The sequence below is a fragment of the Hyperoodon ampullatus genome (assembly GCF_949752795.1).
Source record: "Hyperoodon ampullatus genome assembly, chromosome: 19".
Taxonomy (NCBI): domain Eukaryota; kingdom Metazoa; phylum Chordata; class Mammalia; order Artiodactyla; family Ziphiidae; genus Hyperoodon; species Hyperoodon ampullatus.
The window spans coordinates 28,659,587-28,683,677 of NC_136932.1; the positions used below are offsets into that span (position 1 = coordinate 28,659,587).

The window sequence follows — 24,091 nt, forward strand, 5'->3', positions numbered from 1 at the left end:
TCCCCTGCCTCTCACTCCCTAACCTTATTATGTCCAGCACTTACATTCTATACGCCCCTCATAACAAATCACCCCCTAGTTTTTCATTTCAGAAACAAGTTTATCGGCCGATAAACCAGAGACAAACATACGCAATTACCAGACTGCTGGACCCCAATTACCAGGCAGCCTGACGCCAACTATGACTGTTTTGAAATAATGCAAAGGAAAGGAGGAATGCAAGACCTTCACTACTTTGATCCTTATCCTATACACCGGACTTCGAGAGCCCCACATATAAAATCTTCCCTGGGGCTTCCCTGGTGGCACAGTGGTTGGGAGTCCGCCTGCCGATGCAGGGGACACGGGTTCGTGCCCCGGTCCGGGAAGATCCCACATGCCGCGGAGCGGCTGGGCCCGTGAGCCATGGCCGCTGAGCCTGCGCGTCCGGAGCCTGTGCTCCGCGGCGGGAGAGGCCACAACGGTGAGAGGCCTGCGTATCGCAAAAAAAAAAAAAAAAAAAAAAAAAAAAATCTTCCCTGATTCTCAAGGAGGTGTGCCCAGTTCTTGAGGCGCTAGCTGGCTGTGTCTCCCCTGCTGCCTGGCAGGAAAAATAAAGCCATCTCTCTTTTCCTCCAAAATCCCTGTCTCCGTATTTCTGTTTGGCCTCGGTGCACAGGGAAGCCGATACTTCGACAACAGTCTGTGGACAGCTCCCACACTAATTCACCTCTACGCCCACAGCCCTGGCCCAAGCCCGATCTTGTGCCCGGTTCCTCCATCAGGCCTGACAAAGCTCCCTGGCGGCACGGTGCATTTCATATCCCACCCCAATGTGGTCTTTCTGAAGCACAAATGAGACTGACTCTCTCCCACCTGTAATCCCCCGAAGTTTCCCCACTTTCGTTAGGGTATCTGCTGGGAGAGACATCTGCCAAGGCCTTGCGAGTCCCCAGAATCCCCACTAGGCTGCTGGCTCCTGGGTTCCCTGACAATGAGCACCTCGGCAGGCCAGGTGACATGGCAGGAAACCCCAGAACTGCTCACCTCAGGAGGGGACTGGCACTGCCACGGCCTGATCAAAGAGAGCAGAGAAGGGTTCCCCAGCTGGCACACAAACTCTGCATGAGTGGCCTCTCCTTGAGCCATTATATCACCTCGTGTGACTTGAGGGAAGGAAGGACCGAAGCACACTTGGTTCCTAAGGAGGATGGTATAGGCTCAGTCACGTCCCCTCAAATTCACAGGCTGAATCCCTAACCCACAGGACCCCAGGATGTGGCTGTATTTGGAGATGGGATTTTTAAAGAGGTGATCAAGGTAAAAATGAGGTCACTAGGGTGGATCCTAATCCAATAGGATTGATGTCCTACATACAAGAGGAGACTAGGACACAGATAGGCACAGGGGGAGACCATGTGAGGACCTGGGGAGAAGATGGCTGTCTAAGCACCAAGGAGAGAGGCCTGAGGAGAAGCCAGCGTGCAGACACCTTGATCTCTGACAGCATCCAGGACTGGGAGATAGGTCTGTTATGCCCTGTCTGTGGTATTTGATACGGCAGCCCCGAGCAGACTCACACGCAGAGTAACTCAGGGCTCAGACTGGACAGAGCCCACTCTCCATCCGCCTGTATGTGAGTCACAGGATCCTCAGGAACTGAGGAGGGGGTCCCTGATGGGAGGCACAAGATAGAAGATGCTAGGCATTAACATGACTGCATTCATGTTAAACGTGCCTGAAATCCATTCACACGAGATGGTTTTGTCTTGTATGTACATCGGCACCTTCAGTCTGAACTGAAGATCTTTGGCTTCACCACCTCCACTGAAAGCATTAGCTTCACCTGCTGTGGACTGTCTCCTATAGGATTTCCAGAACCACAAAGCACCGAAGCTTCACAGGCCCCAAGAGTCTGTGCACTAGCGTCCAGGCGACACTCACAGGAGAGCCGTGCAGCTGCCCGTGAGAAACCATTTCCCTTTTTCCTGTTCACAGCTACCCTGCACCTCCCAGCCTTCCCACCCCTTGCAGCTGGGGTGCAGTGCCTCGTGTTACCAAGGGGAAGGGGTGGAGGTGGTGAGGGCCTTGACCAGCCTGCATCCTAGGATGGAGGGCATGATGCCCACCTGGTCACCCCACCCTGCTGGTTGGAGCCCTCACCTGGAAGCAGGGAGGAGAAACAAGGGGGACAGAGCCTGGGCCCCGACACCCACCTGCCCTGGACTCTCACAAGAAGGGGACAGAGACATCTTGAGCTTCAGCCCAGTTTTGGGAGATACTTTGTTCCAGCAACAAACATTTGCCTTAAAAGCCAAGGTGCTTTACAAACACCTCCCCAGCTGTCACAGAAAGGCTTAATCTCATCACACTTTTTGCAAACCCCAGCTCAAGGTGAGACCACCTCTCAGGTGATGGTGCTTCAGAGCAGCCCCTTTAAAAGATCCCTGGAGTTCAGCTCTCCCAGCCCTGCCTTCAGTTTAAGGGAGAAGTTTCCTTGACAACCTTGACAAACCTGCTCAGTTTCCTTAACAACCAAGCTTCGCAATCTCCCAAACTCTTCTCCTTCAAACATTCCTACTCTAGGCTTGATGAGCCTAAAGTGACAGTGCTGTCATCATGTGCCAGAGAGCGATTCTTCCAAGCCCACAGTTATTGGTTACATGATGCTATCGATGATGAAATCCCAGAAGAGCCAGCTTTGCAACATAACCACTTCTGGGCTTGGCACTGGGTCCCTTTCCACGGACAGAGTGGAGTGGCTGTTTCCACGTGCCCCATGGTGGAAGAGCTCACCTAATGGTACCAGGCCTTGATCCTTTCCAGGTGATTCCAGGGTCCTCATTCTCCCCAGACCCTCACCCACACGGCTGCTGTCTGTGCCAGTCTATACGGGACCTTGGTAATCTCCTAAAATGAGGGTTATTTTATACACAGATAATGGGTTGAATGCTGGCCCCAAAAGATGTGTCCCCCCAGAACACGTGAACAGGACCATATGTGGGAAAAGGGTCTTTGTATATATAGTTAAGGATCTCAAGATGAGGTCATCTTGGGTTAGGGTGGCCCGCAATCCAATTGAGAGAGTCCTTATGAGAGACAAAACAGGAGAGACTCAGACACAGAGGAGAAGCCATGTGATGACGAAGGCAGAGATGGGAGGGATGCAGCCTCAACACTGGGGACGCCTGGAGCCCCCAGAAGCTGGAAAAGGCAGGAAGAACCCTATCCTGGAGCCTCTGGAGGGACTCCCATCCTGCAACACCTTGATCTCAGATGTCTGGTCTCCAGGGCTGGGGGAGGATGAATTCCTGTTGTTTTAAACCACCCAGCTTCTCGTCAGTTTTTACAGAAGCCACAGAACAGTCACACAGACCCTACTCTGTAGGATCCTGGAAGTGCGGGTCTCACGAAAGGCAGATAGAGGCTGGATTACAGAACCCTTAGAGTCAGCACTGAGCCCCAGAAATCCTAAAGCAGTGGCTGGACACCAGAATGTTGAGGGGTCAGTTCGGATGCCCATCCCCAAGGGTACCGGCTGCACACGGCCTCCCCAGGTTTTTTCGCCTGTACCTGTTAGGGGTAAGTATTTTCATTCTGATTCAGGACTTCTGATGTCACCGTTCACGTTGCTAATTAAGAACCCACTAGTTACACAGATGAAAACCCTATCAGGACACTTGCTCCAGTGGTAAACAATTCTGAAGTTGGTCAGAGGTGGGGAATCGTCTCCCATGCAGCCAGCAGCCCCCCGGCAAGGAGCATCCTCATTGCAAAGCTGAGGGACTGTGCCGAGGCGTCTGTGAGTAAACGTGAGCTGAGCCCCAGGCCAGCTGCTGCTGAACTGTTCCCACCCTTCCCAGGTAAAACACCTGAATGTGTGCAAAGACGAAAGCCTAGAGGAAGGGCTGTGGAGCCACACCAGCCACAGCACGCAGGCCGACTTGGTGCCTGCAGGCCAGCCAGGATGGTCCTGGCCCCGGGCGCTCTTCTGGAAGCTTTCCACTTCCCTGCCTGAGGTACCCCTCCTGTCCCGGCCCCCACTGCTTTTTTCCTTCCTCACCTCTGCCTGGGGAGAAATTCCAGCGGCAGGTATGGGTGACACATCCCCTTGCTTAGCAGGTGGCAGCCTGGCAACTCCCGCGGAAAGTCCAGCAGAGCCCCACGCACACCGGGCCACCCACAGAGCCGTGGGCCCTACTCCCTCCCACCAGCCCAGCCCCGAGACTGCTGACAGGGCAGAGAATATGGCATCAGGCACAGCTGCAGGTAATCTTGCTGCCTGGAGGGGTGTTTATATTGACCTCAACCCAGGCACACCTGGGGAGGGCTGGCCGGCAGGGTCAGGCTGCCCAGGTCAGCCAATCCTCGCCCCTCAGGGGCTCACAGTTGCAGAAAATGGGCCTTGCTGCACTGGCCAGGTCCAAGGAACAGGTGTGGCGTCCTGAGAGTCAGGATAGACGTGGGGCTGCAGCTCTGGCATGTTTTCTAATCATTTTAACTGGCCCATGAGTGGGAGAGAATTTCAAAAAGACCCTCTCCTCACAAAAGGAATCCAGGAGTCAGGGAGAGGAGGGGTGGTGGGTGGAGACAGAGGCCTGGTGCCCCGGCTGCAGTGGGAGCCTCTGGAAGACCCGATGGAAGGAGGCCGCACAGAGTGACGCCCAGGGTCACAGGCCTGTCGGAGCTGCTGTGTGTTAGTTCAGGTCCTGCTCTGAGGTGCTCAGGGTCAGCTCTGACCGACAGGTGGGCTGGGGGTGCTCTGCAATGCAGGCTATGTGCACGGTTCCTGTGTGCCCAGCCCTGCCGGGTGTGTGCCCAGCCCTGCCGGGTGCCTGCCCAGGGGAGCTCCGTATCCTGGGAGGGGCCTGAACACGAGAGCCCCGTGGGCTGCTGGGTAGCTGCACAGGTGAGCTCCATACCCTGGGAGGGGCCTGACCACGTGAGCCCTGCATCACCCTCCCCAGGAGGGAGGGTGTAGGGAAACCCTGCATGACCTCTGAGGCCCTAAGAACACTGGACTGAGGTTGAGTTCAATTGGGAACAGTGAGGGACCAGAGCAGACACTTCACTCATCTTCTATCAGGGCTCAGGGCTGGAGGAGCAGAAAACAACGGCCGAGCTCAGCCTTGACCCTAATCCCGACACTGATCCTCACCCTAGACTCTGATCCTGACCCTAAGCCCTGACCTAACCTTAGCCCTAACCCGTATCCTAAACCTGTACCTTACTGTAACCCATACTCTACCTATATCCTACCTGTACCCTAATTCTAGCCCATGTCCTAACACCCACTCCAACACAGGACCCTAACACCCTGAGACCAAAACCATAAACCTTAAGCAATAAACAAAACCACAACCATAACCAAAACCATAAACCATAAAATGTATTCATTAACCATATGCATAAATATGTCATAACTGTAAACGTAACCATAAGACGTAAACCATAACAGCAGCCATAAACCATACACAGCCCCAGCCCTAATGCTAACCCTCCAAACCACTTACACCAAGCCAAATCTAATCAAATTATACAAATACATCATAAAAAAGAAAACTACCCCAGCATACCTTATAAAGATGAATGTAAAAATCTATCACAAAATAATAGCAACAGGAAACCAAAAGAACATTAAATGGATAATGCCATAACCAAGTATCTCTACACCAGAAATTTCAGGTTGTTCAACATATTAAAATTAAGCAATGTAATAAACCACAATAAAAGTGTGAAGTAAAGCACATGATCGTATCATTTAATGCAGAAAAAGCTACAATCAAAAACCAGTGTTATTTCATGATACAAACACTCAAGGAAGCAGGAATAAAAGGAAATTTGTTCAATATGGAAAGGAGTAGTACAAAAAGCCACAGCAAACATCATGCTCAATGTTAAAGACGGAAAGATTTACTCCTGAAATCAGGAATGAGGCCAGTAAGCTGGTCTTCATCATTGTTACTCAATAGGATGCCGGAAGTCCTACCCAGAGTATTGAGGAAAGAAATAAGAGGCATCCATGTGTGAATGGAAAAATTCAAACTGTGTCTCTTCACAGAACACAGATCACATCATTTTATATATAAAACTACCTATAATGAACAAAAAATTATTTGAGCTAGTCAGCTAATGCAGTAAAGTTATAGAACAAAATATCAATTCACAAAAATCTATCTTACATGTATACACGAGCAATAAATAACCAGAAAAAGCATTTATGATAACAATTTCACTGTAAATACTGTCAACGTCAATATTTAGGAATATATTTAGTCAAGATACAAGACTTGTTTTATGTGTGTAAATTTATATGTTTGAAATTACTGGAAAGTAAATTACTTTTCAAAACACCATGTCAATAGCATGTCCGAAAAGCAGAGAAAACATCAAGCTTCCATAGAGCAGCCAAGCCCTACCCAGATCCAGTTCACCCAAAGTCCACACGTCATTTAGAGGCACTGTGGGAAGGTTATATTAGGAGCCACTGTCCTCCGTGTTGTGGACGACCTAGATACAGTAGAAACGGTGGGATTTTGGAATTCCAATTTTCCACTTCGTTCCCCAAAAAAACTATTAGAACTAATAACTGAATTCGGTAAAGTTGCAAAATCAATACACAGAAATCAGTTGCATTTCCAAACACTAATAATGAACCATCAGAAAGATGCTCCTAAGACGCGTGTGGAGCCACAAAGGACCCCGAAGAGCCAAGGCGACCCTGAGGAAGGAGAACGGGCCCGAGGCGCCTCCCTCCCTGACTTCACACTACATGGCGAAGCTACAGTCCCCAAAACAGTGCGGAACTGGCTCAAAACAGGCGCACAGACCAGAGGGGCGGGACGGAGAGCCCAGAATCCACCCCGCACGGGGAGGGGGGGCGTTAATTTACGACAAGGGGGCCAAGGACACACCGAGCGGAAGGGCAGCCCCACGGTAAACGGTGCTGGGAAGACTGCACACCCCATAACCCACGCGGCTCCACCGCGCACCAGCCTGACCAAAACCCCAGCTTTGCACACCAAGCCCTTCTGGGTCGCACGAAGACGGGCCCCCTCAGCCGTCAGTCGCCCCCAGGAAGCTTCTCCCCACTTTTCCTCACTGTCTCCTCACCTTTTCCGCCGGCGTTGCCGGCGTCCTCAGGAAACCCAGCTCCCGTCAGCGTAGACGCAGCCCCACTTTGTCCTGAAGCCGAAACCCCAGCGAGTCCTGAGAAGACCGAGCTCCTGTCAGCAGAGACGCTGAGCCCAGCGTCCCAGCCGCAGCCCCGGCGGTGCCCGAGGAGACACAACCCCCCTCAGCTGCGCTCAGAGCCGAGTCCACGGGGAACGCGCATGCGCTGTGTGGGTCAGAGAGGCGGGCTCAGCGCCACCCTGTAGTCGGTGCGGGAAGTGGTCGGTTACTGGAGACAGCGCCCCCTGCTGGCGGAACCGCTGAATCTGTTGAACCGTGGAAATGCAAACTGAAATGGAGACAAATATCCCAAAAGTTTTCAGAAAACAGTTAGGGAACAATTAACTGAGAAAGGAGAAGAGGCTGGAGGCATCTCCCTACTGGACTTCACACACTGTTGAAAAGCTACAGTCGCCGAAACAGTGTGGAATTGGAACACAAACAGGTGCAAGGACCAGAGGGACCAGACAGAGAGCCCAGAATTCAACACGCACGGATGGGTTGGTTAATTTATGACAAAGGGGCCAAGGACACACCGAGGGGAAGGACAGTCCCCACCCGTAAACAGTGCTGGGAAAACTGGACACCCCATAACTCCAACAAATTGGAAACCATTTGGAATGCAATGAACGAAGGTGCAAACTTTACAACTTACACCAAATTCACTCAAAGTTATTCACAGACAAAATGTAAATACAAAACTATTCAAAATTATGGAAGCAAAAGTAGAAGACAATTGACAATGAGCTTGAGTTTGGTCATGTAGATCATGAGCTTTGGAGTTTTAACACACAACACAAAAAGGCAATCTACAAAGAAAAACAAGGAATACTGTGGACTTTATAAAATTAAAGATATCTACTCCATGAAAGACCTTACTCAGAAAAGCAAAAGACAAGTCACAAACTGGGAGAAAAATACTTACAAACACACATCTGAGGAAGGATTTGTCTCAAAACGTACGAAGAATGCTAACACAAACAACCCCATGAAAAATAGGGAAAGATCTGACTGGACACCTGGCCAAAGAAGATACACAGACAGTACACAGAACTATGCCCAGGACTAGGGGGCAGAAAAACAATGGTCCAGCTCAACTCCCTGAATAATGTGTGACCCTGGACTAGTCCTGTTCTTCCTGGAGGCATCAGAGAGATGGAGAGGGAAGAAGGGGAAGAGGGCCAGATATGCTGACACAGAACTCTAACCCTGACCACACTCCTCGCTTTCATTCAACATAATTAAATAAAAAGAAATAAGAGAAATCTGATGGCAGAGGAAAAAGTAAAACTGTCACTCTTTGTAGATGACATGACACTCTATGTAGAAAATGCCGTAGGCAACACCCAAAAGCAAATTGAACTCATCAGAAAACACAGTGAGGTTGCAGGATACAAAACTAATCTACAGAAATTGGTTGCATTTCTATACACTCACAACAAACTATCAGAATGAGAAATTAAGAAAACAATCCCATGGACAATGACATTAACAAAAATAAAATACCTAGAAGTACATCTAAGCCAGGAAGTAAAAGACCTGTACTCAGAAAACTGGAAGACATTGATGAAAGAAAATGAAGATGACACAAACAAATGGAATGATATGCTGTGCTCATGGAATGAAAGAATTCGTATTGTTAAAATGCTTCCACACCACCAAGGCAATTGAGAGATATGATGCCATTCCTCTCAAAATATCAGTGGATTTTCTCAGAACACTACAACAAAAAATTCTAAAATGTGTACGGAAACACAAAAGAACCTAAAGAGTCAATAAAATCTTAAGAAGAAGCACAAATTTGGACATATCATACTGTCTGATTTCAAACTATACTGCAAACCTAGAATCATCAAGACAGCATGGCATTGGCACAAACAAAATAAACATAGATACAAGGAACATAACTGAAAACACAGAAATAAACCCGCGCTTATATGATCAATTCATCTATGGCAAAAGAGGTGAGAATATACAATGGGGAAAGGACAGCCTCTTCAATAAATGGTGTTGGGAAAAGTGTGCAGCTACATGCACAAAAATCACCATTGGATTCCTTTCTCATACCATCTACAAAAACAACCTCAAAATAAATCCAGCACTGCAAATACTTCAATCCTGAAGCCATAAAACTCCTATTAGAAAACATAGGAAGTACACTCTTTGACATCAATCTTAGCAATATTTTTTTGGATTGGTCTCCTCAAGCAAGGGAAACAAAAGCAAACTAAACCAAAAGGACTCTATCCAACCGAAAGTGTTTTCAACAGCAAAGCCAGCCATGCACAAAACCAAAAGAAAGCATACTGAACGTGAAAAAATATTTGCAAATAGTGTATCTGATAAGGGGTTCATATCAAAAACAGACCAAGAACTCACATAACTCAACTTCCCAAAAAACCCCTAGCCCTAACCCTAACCCTAACCTGTATAATTCTTCCTTTTAGGGGGAAACATTGTAGAAGGCAGACCAAGTTGCTGTTAGCAACAAGTTCTTGTCCTTTACCCGCAGTATTAAGTTTCTGGGGAGATTCAAACTGATCCTTGACTCTGAGTGTACTCATTTTAATCATTCCCTAGATTCACAATAAAAATAAGTACATTAATGCAGGAAATCAGCCCTTTCTAACTATTAATAATGAATTTTAGCCTTGCATATTCTTGAATAAACAGTTAAGAAAATGCTTTTCTAAAATTTTATTGTCTAAAATTATCTTGTCTTAATTTGTCTTTCTTGCAGGATTCAGAGGCTTTTCTCTCAAATCTAGTAGTTAGCAAGACCATCTTTGCTAAAGTAGACAGGTTAGCAGAAATCATCAATTTCTAGAGACCCAAGGATTTAAATAATTTTTTAAATGACTGCTCTCAACAAACTTATGGCTACCAGGGCGGAAGTGAGGAGGGAAGGGATAGCTAGGGAGTTTGGGATTGACATGTACACACTGCTATATTCAAAACGGATAACCAACAAGGAGCTACTGTATAGCACAGGGAACCCTGCTCAATGTCATGTGGCAGCCTGGATGGGAGGAGAGTCTGGGGGAGAATGGATACATGTATATGTATGGCTGAGTCGCTTTGCTGTGCACCTGAAACTATCACAACATTGTTAATCGGCTATACTCCAATATAAAATAAAAAGTTTAATAAAATAAAATAAAATGATCAAACAAATACATAAATAAATATAAAAACAAACGAATGGTCTCAGAAACTGAATTCACTTATGTCTCTAGTTAACAAAACTACACACCTCATTGCCAAAGAGGAGATGATACATAATCTACAATAAGGGTCTCCATGCCCTTAATGCTTTCCGAAAAGATTTAAAATCAGAAGTCATATATTAAAGAAGACTTTTATGATGTATATGTTGGTGTTGTTTTTTTTCTATTCTCAGCTCTTTTGTCTAAAATTTAAAAGGTAGTCAATATATTTGAGGCCCCTTTCGATCTTACTATTCCTCAATTTCATTATTAACCTTGCATTTGCAGTTGGTACAAAAATATATAATATATTTCTATTGTCTGAGTACTCAAAAAATTGTCAAAACTTACCTAAATATGTTTTTCTATCATTTGAAAACTTTTTAAGCTATTATTTGTTTTCATGCAGCTAACAACCCAAATTATAATAATCAAAAAGCAGTATGTGAGCATGAGTGCCTTGAGAAGGGGTCACCACATTGTCATCCTTGCAGTTCTCTATTTGTTGTGAGTTGTACAAACTTCTCCTTTCAGAGCAGTCATCTTGTTTTTGCCAGGAATATATTATGGGGCATGGTCCTTCTGATGTCTACTTATTCAGTGAGTGTGAGATGATTTGTATCACTTTCATTGGTTTATTTTGACTGTAATGTATTTTTTTCTGCATTAAAGTTTGAATTACGTAACAGAAAATAAAAAACAGTATATGCATGTTTACTTTCTATGGTTACCTGTGTCTCTAAACATTTTGTGGGATAGTGATTTAAGTGTTTTTTAAGTAAATAAGTTTTGTTGTAAAACTATTGATTATTTAGTAGAATTTAAAAAGCAACATAGAATCTATAAGAACATTTGGGATAAAGTTGTGATTTGTGAAGAATTTGTATTTTAGTATCGTGTCAGAAAGTCTCTAGATGGTGTACAGAGCTATCAAGTAGGCTATAGACTTTTTTTTGAGTCAAACTAGTTTTAAACACAGTAGCTTATTTTTACCCCCTTTCCTTGACTTGACCAGTCGTTAAACTAAATCAACTGACATTGTGTTGACACAGTTTAATACACCAAGTCATTTTGATAAGACTCCTTTGTGGCTTTAACTTCCATGTCTAATTACATCATTAACGCTCCAAATTCATTTTCTCCCTATAGGAACTTCAGTTCCATTATAATGCATGCTAGATAACAACCTAAGATGGATTAAAAATGACCAAAAAAAGAGACTTCAGGCCACCCTCTCGGTAAATGGTATAGCGTTGACATTTTTTTTCAAACAGAATTAAACAAAAGTAGTTTCACTGTCCAAAGAAACATCTGAGATCACTTACCATGAGCAAATTTTAGAAATTTTAAATTTTGATTTCAAAGAAAATAGAAAAGAAACCAATGTTAGGATATTTTAAATATGTTTAAATAAAGAAAGTGTAAGGTCTACTTTTTAAAAAATACAAATAAGGAGAGGCGGGGAAGGCATTCTGGAAACAGCAGTTCTCATAATTCATTTTCCATTTAATGGTCACTAAATTGTCATATTTCATGATCCCAGGGGCTGGAGACAATTGTGGAACCTCTATTTTTTTTTTTTTTCTGAGTCATTGTGAATAATAACATCGTACTGATCTAATTTTATTCTTTCGAAATGTAATGTCTTGGTTACATTAATAACAACATCTACTATCACTATCGTTAAAAACTAACCAAAAATATGGCAAGTTTAGAAACATCAGAAGTTCACACTAGCAGTAAGAATATGATTTTAATTTTCTTTTGAATGAAAAGGATAGAAAATAAAATCCTTTGCATTGTTACTTTGTAAACTGAGTTGGAATTAATTTGAATCTAGCTTCTCCTTAACTTCATCTTTCTAGGGACTCATTCACCTTGTAGTCGCCAAACCTAGACTATTTGGCCAAATATGTTGCTGTAAAGATCTAAAATGCTCCTTTTGTTTTCTATTTAACATGCTCACCCTCAAACTAAGCTTTTTGTGTGTTCTGATTTGGTGCCATTTGTAACTGTGTCCCAGTGGCCACATCCCACTTGACTTAATAAACTCCTTATCCATTTTTTTTGTTTTTTCTCTCCAAGCAAACTTAAGACCAATTTCTTAGTGTTACAAAGAAGACTCCATTATCCTAAGGCAGTGAAATGTATGATATGTTCAGAACCTAAAATCCTGGCTCCCATTTCAGACCTAAAGCTGGCATGCATGAAAAGGATAGAGCCACTTTGTTTTAATATGGAGAAGAGAGTACTTGACTTATTGTTTTCATTAGGTTACTAACCAGCAGGAGAGGTGATGGGCCACTGTTTTTTGTTTTTGCTTTTTTAACGAAACACCTTTTCCCTTTTATTTCTATATAATTTATGTTTTTAGAGTTCAATTGTTATTTCTGTAATTATCTTCAATTTCCATATGCTTATTATTGAATCACTGAAAAACTCGTCTTTAAAATTCATATCATTCCATTCTCTCTCTTATAAGTGTTAAATGTATGATAAAAGTACATATTTTAAATTGTCTTCCGCTCCTGGATATAACTGCAAGAAAAGTACTAATTTGTGGGTATTTAAGAAAAGCTGGAGAATAAACTCATGCTTTAAAATATCACGTCTCTTTTCAACTCTTTTATTGTTTATAACAAAAAGCCGTAGATAATTTTCATTTTTCTTTCAAAATCATGTTACCTCTCTAAACCTGTTTTTAAGCAGTGGGAAAACATTTTGTACGTTGCAACCGGTTGGCTTTTCCCCCTGGATTCTTTCTGATTCGGGGTTGGTGAAAGGCTGTACCTTGTTGTGTTTGACCAATGGTTTTCTAACTTAGCACACATGGGAATCACCTGCGGGGCTTGTTCCACCATGGATTTCTAGGCCCACCCCCAGAGTTCCTGACCCAGTAGGTGAGGCCCAAGAATTTGAATTCCAACAAGCTCTCAGGTGATGCGTATACTGCTGATCCATGCACTACACTTTGAGAATCACTCCTTGATGATACTTGCAGTAAATGTTAGAAAAGAACCATGTTGAGTTTTTTAAAGATATTTTTGTGAGAAAAAAATACTGAGTGAACATGGACATCAGTAAAGTTAGGACTGTGCTGCAGGGTGATTCTTATCCAGTGTCAATTGTTTTTGAATCTAGTTTTATCCTGCCCCCTGAGACGCAGAGAAATGTCACTTTTTGAGTGGACATAAAACAATGTCCCTAACTTGGAGTTTAGTATTTCCTATGTTGAAAGAATTGAATGACATCTCTTTGAAGACTGCAAAGGCTTTATTATCATCTTGCTATTTCCTCTATATAAGATTAGGAACGATGTTTTTATCTTTGTATCCATCATTCTGTTACATAGTAGAAACCTAGATAATTGTTGAGTTAAATTGTTTTAACCAATTAATCTTTTTCATCCTTCATTAGCATATCTTACCACAATTTTTAAAATATATTTATTTATTTATTTGTTTGTTTATTTATTTACTGGCTGCTTTGGGTCTTTGTTGCTGCACGCAGGATTTCTCTAGTTGTGGCGAGTGGGGCTACTCTTCGTTGCGGTGCGCGGGCTTCTCATTGTGGTGGCTTTTCTTGTTGCGGAGCATGGGCTCTAGGCACGTGGGCTTCAGTAGTTGTGGCACTGAAGTTGTGGCTCAGTAGTTGTGGCTCGCGGGCTCTAGAGCACAGGCTCAGTAGTTGTGGTGCATGAGCTTAGTTGCTCTGTGGCATGTGGGATCTTCTAAGACCACGGCTCGAACCCGTGTCCCCTGCATTGGCAGGCGGATTCTTAACCACTGCGCCACCAGGGAAGCCCTGCAATTTTGTTTTGATCCTCAACTTCCAACTTTTAATTATCCTGTAAGCATGCAGTTCAGTGGTATTAGTTATATGCACAGTATTGTACAACCATCACCACTATTTCCAAAACTTCATCATCCCAAACAGAGGCTCTGTAACCATTAGCAGTAGATCCCCACCCACCTCCTTCCCCAGCCCCTGGTAACTTCTGATCTCCTTTCTGTTTCTGTGAATTTGCCTACTCTAGATATTTCATATAAGTGGAGTCATACAATCTTTGTCCATTTTGTGGCTGGGTTATTTCACTTAGCATGTTTTCAAGGTTCATCCATGTTGTAGCATGCATCAGAACTTCATTCCTTTTATGGCTGAATAGCATTTCATTGTATGGATATACCACATTTTTTGTCTTCATTCATCTGTTGATAGTCACTTGAATTTTTCTTACCTTTTGACTATTGTGATTAGTGCTGCTGTGAACACGGGTGTACAACTGTTTGTTTGAAGCCCTGTTTTCAGTTCTTTTAGGTATATTGGCTTAAAAACAGCAACAACAAAAAGATTCAGAGGAAGTTGTAAAGACTGTGCAGACAGGGAGATCAGCTCGGTCCTTTGTGACCACCTAGAGGGGCGGGATAGGGAGGGTGGGAGGGAGGGAGATGCAAGAGGGAAGAGATATGGGAACATATGTATATGCATAACTGATTCATTTTGTTATAAAGCAGAAACTAACACACCATTGTAAAGCAATTATACTGCAATAAAGATGTTAAAAAAAAAAGATTGTGCAGAAAGGTCCTTTGTACCCTTCACTCAATTTGCACACTGGCTTTTAAAACCAAAAGGAAGTTTAGGCACAAAGGAATAATGTGGTAGACCAGAGAGAGATCAATTCCTGATAAAGCTGTTACTATTTAAATCTTATCTCACTAACCCTAAAGACAAATTCCAAAAGAACTCCTGTTCTCTTGGACCTACTGTCAGGGGGGTCCAGAGTCAATGGAATAGGAACCACTTGTGATCAGAGTGATAAGACCAAATGTCAACCATGTTCAATGTGTATCAAGTGCATAAGTCCCAGTAGTGCAATCAGCATTAAGTAAAGCACTCCTGTCTTCAGAATAGGTGGTCTTATATCTGAAACCCACTAAGGATGTTTTAGGGTTTTAGAACCCTAAAAGATCTAAAGCACATTTGTCATCAGTGGGACAAATAAAAAGAGTATTATTTAGATCTTGGGCCCAGTTGGTTCTAACCAGTTTATGTCATATCCTCATTGGCTATGTCATTATTATTATTATTATTATTTTGTGGTACACGGGCCTTTCACTGTTGTGGCCTCTTGGGTTGCGGAGCACAAGCTCCGGACGCGCAGGCTCAATGGCCATGGCTCACGGGCCCAGCCGCTCTGCAGCACGTGGGATCTTCCCCGGACCAGGGCACGAACCCGCGTCCCCTGCATCGGCAGGCAGACTCCCAACCACTGCGCCAACAGGGAAGCCCGGCTATGTCATTTTTTAAAGGTTGTGCTGTGCCTCCTTATCTCCTTTCTCACAAGTATTTTTTCAAGATTGAGTGTTGACCCTCAGGAATGGCTGTGGAGGGAGAATCTTAATGCACAGTGAAAGCACGGAAGTTAGGCTACATGTAAGGTGAATCTTGGACAAAAAAAAAATCTTGGTCAGCTCTACTGAATGTGGGTGGAGACTACTCAAGGCCATGCATACCAGGAGAATCTGAAGAGATGCCTTTCTGCCTACAACAAAAGCTACTGCCTTGAGGATATGGGGAGGGGGAAGGGTAAGCTGTGACAAAGCAAAAGAGGGGCATGGACATATATACACTACCAAACGTAAAATAGATAGCTAGTGGGAAGCAGCCGCATAGCACAGGGAGATCAGAATGGTGCTTTGTGACCGCCTGGAGGGGTGGGATAGGGAGGGTGGGTGGGAGGGAGACACAAGAGGAAAGGGATATGGGAACAGATGTATAGTATAACTGGTTCACTTTGTTATAAAGCAGAAACTAACACACCATTGTGAAGCAATTATACTCCAATAAAGTTGTAAAAAAAATAAAAATAAAAAAGCTACTGCCATTGTTTGGCCAAAAGTGGTGCTCCTGGACCACGGGGCCACGGGCATCTCCATTTCAGAAGAGTAGCTCTTCTCTGCATTTGCATAACTAAAAGTCCCCTTAAGGGGCTTCCCTAGAATGAAAATGGATTAACGTCAGCTTTGAAATGACAATTTTTCATTTCCTATCCGTGGCAAAGAGAGCTCAGCCCCAGGAAGTCGCTGTCTGTTCATTCAGCCAGGCTTCTCCCTGACATAGTCAGGCCCAGGGCAAGAGTGCAGATGGACACCCATAGACCATATGTCTAACATTTAAAAATTATAAGCCAATACAGGGAGCTATACTCAGTATCTTGTAACAACCTATATTGGAAAAGAATCTGAAAAACAGCGCATATGTATATATATAGATATAGATATACATATACATATATATATGAATGACTTTGCTGTACACTTGAAACTAACACATTGTAAATTAACTATACTTCAATTTTAAAAGGAGCATTAAAAATAAATAAATAAATATTAAAAATAAATAAAAAATTAAAAAGCTTTATTTTGTACTAATAATAAAAGTTGCTAAATAAACATTATTTATACATCACACACACAAAATAACCTGGGCCACCTTTTCAGAAACTTTAGGATGTAGAAATAACGTTCTCAACATGAGAAGCTTTATCTACAAGGAAGAAAGTAGGTGTCACAGAGACATCTTAATTTTTCTGTATTGCCATACATACAGCCTTGTTATTTAATACATGATGAGTACCAACCCTGTAGTAAAAGTCCTCTTTGTCTTTAAGACTAATATTTCTGAATTTAGTGCCCTGATTAATTTCGCATCTTAATTTGAACTTTGGACATTTTCCTTGAACTGTGAAAGAAAACTTTCTGGTTTCATAATGCCTTTTTAAAAAGTGCTTAAATGTCACTTGAAAGTACAGAAAGTTAAAAGGTTAAAGCAATATGATGTAAACTAATTTTACTTGATCAAGACTTTAGTATTGTATTCATTTAAAATTTTTGCGGATTTGAAGGATTAGATAAGTTTAAAAGAACTAACTAATCTTCAAGAAAGAGCTAAGATAATGCTGGGAAATAATAGACGTTTCTTAAAATGCATATCATGTCTGCCACTGCTGAATGCACAGTGTAATGCCTCACTACAGAATACTAAACAGCTGGTTTCCTGGTGTGTCCACATTGATTTCCATTGTGTGTAGAATGCAGGGCAGGTATTTTATTCGAAGTGTTCCCACTTAATGAAAACGCTATATAAGACCACATCCCCTTCGCTTTTTGAATGCAAATCTTGAAAGAGAAGGCTAATGTAATTTTCTTCTGCTGTCAGTACTTAGGGATTATGGTAAGAGTTTGGAAATAAATTCTTCCTCCAAGATTTAGATTCAAGTAGCAATATATTCTGGGCCAAAGCAGATAGGCAGATGCATAATGCCTCCCTGGCTGACAAAAATCTGACTATAAGAAGGTAAGCTTCGGGGCTTCCCTGGTGGCGCAGTGGTTGAGAGTCTGCCTGCTGATGCAGGGAACCTGGGTTCGTGCCCTGGTCCGGGACAATCCCACATGCCACGGAGCGGCTGGGCCCGTGAACCATGGCCGCGGAGCCTGCAGGTCTGGAGCCTGTGCTCCGCAACAGGAGAGGCCACAGCAGTGAGAGGCCCACGCACAGCACAAAAAAAAAAAAGAAGAAGTTAAGCTTCTAGAAGCCCACTTTTCACAACTAGTTGACAACTAAATTCTCAACATCTGGAAGGCAGCTATGCTCACCACTATACCACCAATGCTAAATTCTCAACATCTGTAACTAGTTTGCTTAATTTTATGTTATGGAAGTTTCACCTTAGGTTTTTTTTAAGATAAGATCACAACTCATGTAAATATAAAATACACATATCAAGGATTTTATTCAACTTACAATTAATAAGGGAACCAGTAAGATGTTAAAAGATGTTCCAAGGGATCTTTATATAAGAATAAAACTGCTAGTCAGATACAAAATTGGTTAATGTCCAACAAGGCCATGCATTGTAACGTCCTGAGGTTATCTATTTTGCCAGACAGGAGTTATTTGAATCACTAGTGGACAGAAATCTGTATTCATCTCTGCTCCTACAGAATTTTATTTATTTATTTTTTATAAATTTTATTTATTTTATCAATGTTATTTTTGGCTGCGTTGGGTCTTCATTGCTGTGCGCGGGCTTTTCTCTGGTTGCGGTGAGCAGGGGCTGCTCTTCATTGCGGTGCACGGGCTTCTCATTGCAGTGGCTTCTCTTGTTGCGGAGCATGGGCTCCAGGCGCCTGGGCTTCAGTAGTTGTGGCACGTGGGCTCAGTAGTTGTGGCTCGTGGGCTCTAGAGCACAGGCTCAGTAGTTGCAGAACACGGGCTTAGTTGCTCCATGGCATGTGGGATCTTCCCAGACCAGGGCTCGAACCCGTGTCCCCTGCATTGGCAGGCAGATTCTTAACCACTGTGTCACCAGGGAAGCCCCAGAATTTTAAAATAGCCCAGAAAGTGTCAAGATCAGCACTGCACTGAAAGAAAACCCAGCAATCTCTTTTACCTATTTCCAAGTTTTAAATACTTTTTCTATACTTAAAAGTGGTTTAGAGACTGTCATACAGAGTGAAGTAAATCAGAAAGAGAAAAACAAATATTGTATACTAATGCATATATGTGGAACCTAGAAAAATGGTACAGATGAACCGGTTTGCAGGGCAGAAATTGAGACACAGACGTAGAGAACAAATGTAGGGACACCAAGGGGGAAAAGCGGCTGGAGGTGGTGGTGGTGTGATGAATTGGGTGGTTGGGATTGACATGTATACACTGATGTGTGTAAAATGGATGACTAATAAGGACCTGCTGTATAAAAAAATAAATAAAACAAAAATTTTTAAAAGTGGTTTAAATGGTACATTTTATGTTATTACATTTTACTATAATAAGAAATCAAATGAGAAATATACATACATACATACATACATACATATATGTTTTTTCTGATATTGTATATGTCTGCCTCCCAGGGGACGAAGGGTTACTCATGTGGATGACAGTTAAATTCTCATTAGTGATGAACAAATGGTGATTCTGGTGTTATACACCAGTACTGCAGTGGATAGATAGTGTATATTCATCCCTGAAAGATGGATCTCCTCTTTGAGCTGGAAGCACTGGGTTTCTGTGCCTGCAAGGCCAGAGGTCAAACTTGGTAGAAAATTCACCAAGGCAACAAATGTGAACTGGTGAAGTCTTTCTCGATAGACAGCTCTTTGTACTCTCCCTGGTCAAAGAGAGAAGGAGTCCTTTTCTTATTTTGAACTTTAACAACTTCATGTTGGCCCTGAAGCATTTTTTTTTTCAGATCTTGAGATCAAATGTTTAACCATTTATCTATTTCTCTGACTTTTGGGATATACCATACTCTTGAAATAAGTTTACTAAACTCCATTTACTGTGGAATGTTTGCTGAGATATTCAGGCAAATTACTCACTACTTGAAGTCATTCGAAGTACACTCAATTGTGAGGTAAAAGTTGGATGGGATACAAGCGCCTATAGAACACGTGCCTTTGTAAGGAAGTTCTGTTCCTTCCCATGAGATAACTATCACTCATTTCCTTCCTGGTTTTTCAATTCCCATTCTCTTTGTGAACGTTTACGGCAGGGTTTTATGTTGGGGAGAACGTTGGCCGATATTACATTCAAGTGCTCTTTCTGTCAAAAGCGTTTTCAAGCTCTTTACTGGTTATAGTAGTTACACTACAACTTGGTAGAGTTGCATTAGATGCTACTTCTTTTGAGATGGTATCCTCATGACATGTATGTTTATGAACTACCTGCTTCTCCGATATATGGTAAACTGACTGTCAAAACAGTTTCCTTGGAATCCCGGGGTTTGGATCAAAATCATCCAGTTTTGCTACTCAAAGTGAATTAAACTAGGACAATTGCTGAGAGCTGTTTCCATTTCCTTCTTCCAGATGCACCTGGAAGCACTGAGTCACAAAGTTGTTTTCAAAGTTTATGTCCTATAGTATTTCCCATCACTTTGGGCAAGAAAACTATCGGTGTCCTACACAGGCTAAGTGAAACGAGAGGGGGTGATTGTGCATAGATCTATCCAGGAGAGGACCTGTACAGACAGCCAGTACTCTGGGAGTCTCACTGCCAGTTACTGATGTGGAGATAATTTATCGAGACTTTTCTGCTGTGTTCCCACTGCCATGGAAGACTCAACAACAAACAAGCAAGGTATTTTCTCTCTTTTGTTCCAAGAAGCCTTTGTGTTTCATGGCCCATCTCCCTTTCCCAAAGGGCTACAGCCTTTGTGTTTCATGGCCCATCTCCCTTTCCCAAAGGGCTACGTCGTACGGGCTGAGAAGAGAAGTTATGGGAATGCTCTCCCCTCTACCTCTGGGTTCATTTGAGGAATAAGCAGTTTATTCAGGGAGCCAGATGTTGTCAGGGGATGGGGAGAAAAATTGGCATAACTCCCCTGGGGAGGAGAGAGTTGGTTACACCTGGAATAATTACACCTTGAAACCCACTCCACTTTTGGTTTTATTAATTATGAGATATAAGAAAATTTTATTGTTTAAGCCATTTCGAGTCTTAGTTTTCTGTTATTTTGCAGCCCCAAATATTGTAACATACTTACATATATAAAATCTGTCCAAAAATGTACACAAGTGAGACCATTCGGACACACTGCTCGGTACTTTGCTTTGTTTATTAAATATGTCTTGTGGCTGTTTCCATATCTCCGTGTACAGATCTACCCCTCCCCTTTTTAACGGGTGCATGGATTTTCAATGTATTAAATACCATCATTTATCAACCAGCCCCCAGTGATTGAATGGTTGTTTCCAGGATTTTTAATTTTTAACTTAAAAATTATTTTAATTATCTTTTCCATTTTTCCCCAGCTTTAATGAGGTTTGATTGACAAATAAAAACTATATATATTTGGCACTTCCCTGGTGGCGCAGTGGTTAAGAATCCGCCTGCCAATGCAGGGAAAGCAGGCTCGAGCCCTGGTCCTGGAAGATCCCACATGCCGTGGAGCAACTAAGCCCGTGCGCCACAACTACTGAGCCTGCGCTCTAGAGCCCACGAGTCACAACTACTGAGCCCACGTGCCTGGAACCCACACACCGCAACGAAGAGTAGCCCCCACTCGCGACAACTAGAGAAAGCCCAGGCACAGCAGTGAAGACCCAACGTAAGCAAAAATAAATAAATAAATAGATAGATAGATAAAACTATATATATTTAAAGTGTACATGATTTTTTGAGAGTTTTGAAAATATTTTATTATTTCTGATGGTTATATAATTTTAATGATTTTATACACACTATACATTTAATACAGAGAAATAACAATATATATGTGTTTTGTTCCCTTTGAATCCACATTATCACGTAACTGTGTAAATAGCAGTTCTAACTGGGCCATGAACTGGGATTGGAAAAGACAAATGATTCAATAGAATCTTAACCTGTGCCTAGTTGAGCCTAATCTTCTTGTGGTAGGAGGAATCCAAAAAATTTTTCAAAGCCTTTGGAGTTAATTCTTAGCGTTACATGTTGTTCCACAGAAATGCAAGACTAGAGAGATCTATTGATAAAAGCTTGTCAGGAAGAGAATTTTATTTTTATTTTTTTTAATTGAGGTAACATTGGTTTATAACATTATACAAGTTTCATGTGTACAGCATTCTAATTTGACTTCTGTATACACTACAGTGTGCTCACCACCAAAAGTAGAGCTTCCATCTGTCACCATAGAGTTGACTCCGTTTACCCATTTTGCCCTTCCCCCCACCCCCTTTCCCCTCTGGTAACCAGCAACCTGTTCTCTGTAGCTATGTGTTAGTCTTTGTTTTGTTTGTTCACTTACTACTTTTTAAAAAAATTTTATTGAAGTATAAGTTGATGTACAATGTTATGTTAATTTCTGCTGTATAACAAAGTGACTCTCTTATACATATATATTCTTTTTCATATTTTTTCCATTATGGTTTATCACAGGATACTAGTTTCCTGTACTATGCAGTAGGACCTTGTTGTTTATCCACTCTCTATATAATAGTTTGCATCTGCTAATCCCAAACTCCCACTCCATCCCTCCCCAACCCCTCTCCCCACTTGGCAACCACAAGTCTGTTCTCTATGTCTGTGAGTCTGTTTCTATTTCATAGGTACATCCATTTGTGTCATAGTTTAGATTCCACATATAAGTGAGATCATATGGTATTTGTCTTTCTCTGACTTAGTTCATGTAGTATGATAATCTCTAGGTCCATCCATGTTGTTGTAAATGGCATTATTTCATTCTTCTTAATGGCTGAGTAGTATTCCATTATATATATGTATGTACCACATCTTCTTTATCCATTCATCTGTCAATGGACATTTAGGTTGTTTCCATGTCCTGGCTATTGTGAACAGTGCTGCTATGAACATAGGGATGCATGTATCTTTTTGAATTATGGTTTTCTCCAGATATATGCCCAGGAGTGGGATTGCAGGATCATATAGTAACTCTATTTTTGGTTTTTTAGGGAATCTCCATACTGTTCTCCATAGTGGCTGCACCAATTCACATTCCCACCAACAGTCTAAGAGGGTTCCCTTTTTTCCACACCCTCTCCAGCATTAATTATTTGTAGAATTTTTAATGATTATTCGCCCCCAATTTAGAGATGAGAAAGCTAAGGCTCAGTGAGGTTCAGTGTACTGCCTACAACATGATGTTTTGATGTATGTGTACATTGTGAAATGCTGACCACAGTCGAGCTAATTAACATATCCATCACCTCATATAGTTACCTTTTGTGTGTGTGTGTGTGTGTGTGTGTGTGTGTGTGTGTGTGTGTTGAAAACGTTGATCATCTACTCTCAGGACTTTTCAATTATATAACACATTACTGTAGTTACCATGCTGTACATTAGAGCTCCAGAACTTATTCCTCTTGTAACTGAAAGTTTGTACCCTTGGACCAACATCTCTGTATTTCCTCCGCAGCACCCTCAATTTTTATTATTTTTACAGCTTTATTGACACACAATAAACTTCCCATATTTGAAGTGTACATGCTGATACATATACATCCCCGCAACTCTCGCCAACAGCAAATAGTAAACATATTGGTCACCCTCACAACATTCCTGGTGCCCCTTTCTTCCTGTCTCCCGCCACCAGCGCCAATCACCCTTCTTTTTAATGAAGCCATAGACTTTCATTGTGTTAGATACCATCATTTATTTATCAGTCTCCATTTCTGGGGGATGATTTTCCCTAGTTTTTGTGCTTAATTTTAATTTTTTTTTTTCCTATTACAGACACTGCTCCTGTAAACATCCTTGAACAGCTATCTTGGTTTGGTTGTTCTCTTAAAGACATAAAACCTCACTGACATTTCGCTTCTTATGTTCTTTAAAGTCACAGTTGAAATTAATATTCAGATGACCCACCAGGTACCTCTCATGCACCATATGAAAACTTTTCGGCCTCATGTATCACTTTTCCAGTCACCAAGGCAGTGATCATTTCTGTGTAGATGTGACGGATTTCAAGCTGGTGTGGCCACACCAGGTTCTGCCCTGGGTCTGCTTCACCGCTTCCCTCCTCCTGCCCTAGGGCTTCCCTGTTGACATAGCAGGACCCCAGCTTGGCACCCACATGAGTCTGTGCTACAGAAAGGGAGGGGGGTCAACATCCCAGGAGGCGAATGTTTGACCAGTTGGAGAAGGGAGTCAGGTGCTGCTTCTCCCCCAGCACCACCCCGCTCCCCGGGCAGACTGTCCTAAGGTGCCAGTTACATGACTTCTTG

At 42.7% G+C, this 24,091-nt stretch overlaps 1 protein-coding gene and 1 long non-coding RNA gene across 3 annotated transcripts in view; one reads left to right on the forward strand and one right to left on the reverse strand.

Annotated features, from left to right (window-relative positions):
* Positions 1–7,174, reverse strand: part of LOC307068479 — a 33,758-nt gene extending 26,584 nt beyond the window's left edge. The window contains exon 1 of one of the 2 annotated variants that reach the window (XR_013811441.1): positions 7,093–7,174. This is a non-coding gene — a long non-coding RNA (uncharacterized lncRNA). The remainder of the gene's footprint in view (positions 1–7,092) is intronic. The other variant, XR_013811442.1, reaches the window with a different exon arrangement.
* LOC307067909 (RAD52 motif-containing protein 1-like) overlaps positions 1–24,091 on the forward strand; it is a gene marked incomplete at both ends in the record, with an annotated part of 267,353 nt that overhangs the window by 170,374 nt on the left and 72,888 nt on the right. The window lies entirely within an intron of this gene.